Raw genomic sequence first — 6,000 nt, forward strand, 5'->3', positions numbered from 1 at the left:
TACAAATTGGCTGAGGGTCCCCTTCTCCAAGTCATCAGTAGAAACAGGACTGGTCTCAGTGCTGCGCAGGGGAGCCCCACTGGTGACTGGGTACCAGCTGAATCAAACTGTCCCCTACCACTCTCTGGACTGGGCCATCCAGACCCTTTTTTACAGTGAACAGTGGACCTGTCCAAGCCATGAGCAGCCAGTTTCTCCACAAGAATGCTTTGGGGAGCGGTGTCAAAGGCTTAACAAAAGCCCAGGTAAACACTGTCCCTAGCCTTTCCCTCTCCCACCAAGCAGGTCACTTTGTCATAGAAGGAAAGCTGTGGACAATCCAGGAAACTTCATTTCACCCTGCTTTAAGGATAGAATGAAGGACCCTGGGAACTACCAATCTGCCTACCAGCCTGCCTACCAGCCTTCCCTCTGTGTCTGGGAAGATTCCCACTTTGAGATCTGCTCTTCCCCTGATTCTTACCCATAAACCCTCAACCCTTTCATCACCACTGTCAATTCCTAGACAGTCAGAACATTCCCTCATATACAGGGCTACCCCACTGCTTCTCCTTCTTTGCTGAGCCCTTCTGAAGAGTTTGTCTCCTCCCAACTCCTTGTGCAACACCAGCTGGCAGGGTGGTGTGAGGAGCAGCAAAGGCCTTGATGCTCAGCACTGATTGAAACATCCTGGGGTTATCAACAGTCTTTTCAGCACAAATCCAAACCATGGGCCCACTGGAAGAAATGAAACTCTTGCTGCCCAACTCAGCAAGTTCTCCACCCTTTATTATTACATGTTGTGTATGTCCTGCTCAGGTCCCACACCATCACAATACATCCTCACCACTCCTTTGCCCATGAAATGTCTGGGAAATGTCCATCAATCTCCAGAGCTGGGCAGCAGCTGTCCTATGGAACCCGTGAGGAGGAGGGTGATGGAAGTGGAGGACCTTGTAAAGCCAGACAGGAGAAGCAGCTCCATGGGGCTGTGCAGCACCGTCACCATTGCTCGGGGTAGAAGTGGTTCCCCAGGTCTTCTGCTTTCCCCTTTTTAAAAATGGGGGTTATATTTCCCTTTTTCCAGTCATCAGGGACTTTACCTAACTGCCACAATTTTTCAAAAAATGATGGATAATGGCTTGGCAACTTCTTCTGCCAGCTCCCGCAGGACCTGGGGATGTATCTCATCAGGTCCCATGGACTTGAGCACATTCAGGTTCCTTAGATGGTCTTGAATCTGATCCTCTCCTACACTGGGCTCAGGGTGTTAATTCTCCCAGTCCCTGCATTTGCCTTTCTCGACTTGGGTGGTGTGGCTGGAGTACTTGCCATTGAAGACTGAGGCACAGAAGTCCTTGAGAACCTCAGTCTTCTCTTTGTGTAGGGTAGTCAGGTCTACTGTTTCCTTCTGAAGAGGGCCCACATTATCCCTACTCTCTTGCTTGCAACATATCTATAGAAGCCCTTCCTGTTATCCTTAATATCCCCATCCCTGCCTTCCCCTTAATCTTCACCCACAAGCTCTCAGCAGGCTCCTCGTACTTCCTGAGGCAGAGTTCCATATCCATAGAGGGCTACATCCCCTCCTCATCTCTCTAGCCTGTCTTTCCTAAAAAGCCTAAACCCTTCCATTCCAGTGCTCTAGTCATGGGAGCTATCCCACCATGTCTCTGTGGTATCCTGCTTTCCTTTTCACTTGTTGGTCATTGCCAGTGCTTGCTTTTATTTATATGAGAAAATTGCCAAGGAGTTTGGTTAAAAATGGGTGTCCCGGTTTGAAACAAATTTGGAGGAACGTCCAAAATAAATGTCCTCTGATAGAAAGCAGGTTACAGCCACCCTCCCCCACCAGGTTCAGAAAGAATTTTCCTCGGAGGAAAGTGAAAGGAAAAAAACCTATTTATTTAACAAACACAATGCATGCATGCACGGGAAAAGAATAATGCTAAATAATAAAACCTCTCGCTGTGCAGAGAATCCGGCTAGATTTCCAAGTCCTTTGAGGGTGTGGATTTCTCCTCTGCGGAGCTGGGGTTTGGCGTGGGCCCCTCCGGGCCTCTGTGGAAAGGCCTCCCAGTGAAGTTCTGATGTTCTGGTGTTCTGAACAGTTCCAGAAGAGATTAAGAAGCCAAAGTCCCAGGACAAAAAACTAGCTAAAAAGTAAAAGGAATGTAGCTCTCTTCCCTGCTACAGAAGCGGAGCTTATCTGTGTTTTGAACACAGCGCCGAAGGAAGTCCACCAGCTCTCCCCCCCTCTCCCTTAAAGGTACAGAAAGGCACAGGATTCATATCTGGCATAGGGCAGACAATAGAGAATACAGCATCATACAGTCACCCCACGACAATGGCTTTCCCAAGTGTTTGGAGGAGATGAAAGAACCTGAAACTGCTTCTTCTGAAAAATCCATAAGGGTGAGATGCTGTATGAAGCTCACTGCCATAATTAGCCAGTAACTTCAACTGACATTTTAACTATTAAAAATGTGACTTTTATCATGAGTGTATGTGTGTGTAAAATACAAAAAACTGTGGATCTTTCTCCATTCTACAAACCTTTCTTCCCTCATCTACATCCTAGGAAGCCATTTGGCCCCGCCCCTCGCCTCTGGCTCCAACCCTGGGTTTGTGGTCCCACCCCCTCTCACACTGCTCCCCCCTATTCCCTCCCCCCTTGCCTCAGGGGAGTCTCCACCTTCTGATGTGCAGCGGCCTCAGGTGTCGCCAGTGAGGATGAGGAGGGGGCAGACGCTGCTGGTGGGGGATCAGCGGGTCACCTGGGCGCACCTGTTGCAAAGAGCTGCCGGAGGGAGGTGGCCGAGGGGGTGATTCCAGGGAGTCTCTTAAGGAGTCTCAAGGACTGATGGTGAGAGCATCTCACAGGGGCTGGGGAGTACCTGCAGCATTGCTCAAAGAAGCTGTTTATCTGAGGTCAGTACATGCTTTGATCAGTGCAGGGCCTTCCCCTCAAGAAATGCATGAGCCAAGCCCAGCAAGGTAGAGGAAAAGACACAAGTTCAGCTTAGAGAGCTGCACAGGTGAAATCCCATGGATGTGCCTGGAGCATGGCCCTCCCCAGCAGCTTTTCTTACAGTTAAATTTTTATAAAAAGCTAAAAGCTGATGCTCAGTACTTTGGGATCTGGCTCAAAACTGCGGAGAGGATAAACTCCCTTACTGGAACTCAGGCAGTGGAGTGCTCACAAGCCAGCAGCCAGATTGCTTCTTGTTCAGCTTCAATTCAACGTTGGCTTTTTGTTGTTGTTTTGGTTGGTTGGCTGGTTTTAAAGTATTCTTAGAGATGCTACAAGTGGAAGAAGAGAACAGAAATAGAGTGGAGCACCACTGGCACAGTAACTGATATTTTACTGTTCCTCTTTTTCTTTTAAAAAATTATGTAGATAACATGAACTTTTAAACTCTGTGATTTGGGAGAAACGCTCTTTTTTCTCCCTCTCTTTGGAAGAGATATGCAAGTCCTGAGCCGTTGGGCCAACGCTTGCTGCATTTTGTTTACGTTTTTACAATCAAACAAGGGGCTGATAAGATTGACAAGGAAGATACAACTCAGGAGCTCACTAGGCAGCAGCCTCCAAACTCTTTGGGTGATGCAGTAGAGTATGAAGACTGTTTTCCAGTGCAAGATTAATCCATAATAACATGCTCACTGACATAAAAGTCACTTCTTATAAGCCACTTCTTATTCCCTGAAGTGCAGGAGCTGAGGTGTTTGACAAAGCCTTGGCAGAATGATGAAGTATATCCCTGTCAGATTTCGCCTTCTCGTGCTAGCAAGAGCAATCCATCTTCTTTAAGGGTTTTGTTCCTTTGGGATTGTGTGTAGTTTAGAGGGAGAACAGTACCCAGAAGCATTAATTATTTAATCTGCACTGCTTTTTTCCTCGACGTTTGAGGTCTGAGTATTGTGCTGGGAAGTGGGGCCAATAAAATTTCTGGGAGTCAGACTTGGAGCTTGAAAGTTTTAGAATTAACACTGGAGACTCAGCTCCCTCTATGGTCAGAAGAGGGGGAGACACCTTCCTTCAGGATGTCTCTCCAGGGAATGCTTTTGCAAAGTTTTCTCTCGTAACGGCTGAAGTCTTGCCTCTCCCTGAAATTGCGGTGTAGATCCCACTGGAGGCAGTAAATCTCTCAAATGTATGAGCTTGGGCCTACACACCTGCTAAGGTGTGACTAGAGGTGTGAGAGCTTTTGCAAATGTATTTGGAATAATGAGAATCACAGAACCACTGAGGTTGGAAAAGCCCTCTAAGGTCATCGAGTCCAACGTGTGCCCAATCCCTACCTTGTCACCCAGCCCAGAGCACTGAGTGCCATGTCCAGGTGCTCCTCGGACACCTCCAGGAACGGGGACTCCAAACCTCCCTGGGCAGCCCCTGCCAAGGCCTGACCACCCTTTCCAGGAAGAAAGTCCTCTTGATGTCCAACCCTGGTGCAGCTTGAGGCCATTTCCTCTTGTCCTGTTCCTGGTTGCCTGGGAGAAGCAGCCAATCCTCACCTGGCTACACCCTCCTGTCGGGGAGTTGTAGAGAGCAAGGTCTTCTCTGGGCCTGTTCTTCTTAGGACTGGTATGGAATCACTATTTTGCATTAAAGGACAATAAGCAGATGTTTTGAAAAAATACTTTGAAATGTTTTTGCATTGCCCTGGAAATCTGCCAAGAAATGGAGTTGCTTACCAGGTTAGGTGTTCTTGCCTGCAGCTTCCCAGGGGCTGCTGGAGGTGGGATGAGGCTATTGCAGAGGAATTACAAGTACGTGGTTTCTCACTCAGGAGACTCTGGGTTTACTGTAGTTATGGGGACTGGTTTTCCAGAGTAGAGGAACCCCTTAAAGGACTGCAGAGGGAGGTGGAGATGGGATTTGGGGTTTGCATCCCCACCTCCTGAGCACACATGGGGTTAGATGCCCCTTGGCAGAGCTGTAAGGTGTAATGTGGGCAGCAGCTCCTCCTCTCTTTGGGGGCCTAAATTGAAACGCTCAGGAGCCAAATCACCTCTGAGCTGCTCTGTTGTGAGCAGGAGAGGAAGGGACACCTCCAAAGGCCACACAGCTCACTCATAGTCAGAAAAATCCTACTGCTGAACCTGGAACCCCCCCAAGGACGCCCGGGACCCCCCGGGCCCCTCTGTGATCCTCGACAATGCACCCCCCCATCATCAGACCATGCAGTGTCCCCCAGTGTTCTGCCAGTGGGAGCACTGGAAGAGATACTGGGAACACTGGGAGGGAACTGGGAGGAAACTTCCCACCACTCTCCAACGTGCAGCAGCCCCAAGTGCGACCAGTGAGGCGGAGGAAGTGCTCCTAGTGCCCCGCCCCCCCCCCCCCCAAAAAAGGGGGGGGGGGGTACGAGAAGAAAAAGGATTTAAATGGTTGAACTTAGGAGGATCCCACTTCATCTACTATTTGGAGGGTCTCAATTGAAGGAACACACAACGTTTTCATGATTTTGTATCTCACTTGGCAGGGAATCACCGTTTTCCATTATTTTCGTATCTAAATGGAAGAAGAAAGCCTTTATGGTGCTGTTTGATGGATTTGAATTGAGGGAAACCGCCCCGTTTTCATCATCTTAAGGTTAAAATTGAGGGCAAAACACCACCGTCCGTGGTTTTAAAGGGCTTCCCTTGAGAAGAACCTCTTTATGTGCCATTATAAGAGTTCCATCGAGGGGGGACCCTCATTTGAAGGGACCTTCATAGAGGAAAAATGTGTCCAAAAGCCCCCAAAATGGTGTTTCTTGAGGAAAATTGAAGAGGAAGCTGCATTTCCCCTCATTTTAGGAGGCTAAATTGAGCAAAAGTCCCCCTTGATTCAGTTTTTATTTGGGTTTAAATTTAGGGGAGACCCTCCTTATGCATCAATTACGGGTCTAAATTGAGAGGGAACTTCCGTTTTCCCCTTGATTCAAGGCTTTGAAATGGTGACTAAAGAGAGTTTTCCCTTAATTCATTAAGAAATTGAAAAAGAACAGTAAAGATGAGCTGGCGCTGCCGGTT

The sequence above is a fragment of the Coloeus monedula genome, assembly GCF_965178545.1.
Source record: "Coloeus monedula genome assembly, chromosome: 3".
In the NCBI taxonomy this organism is placed as follows: domain Eukaryota; kingdom Metazoa; phylum Chordata; class Aves; order Passeriformes; family Corvidae; genus Coloeus; species Coloeus monedula.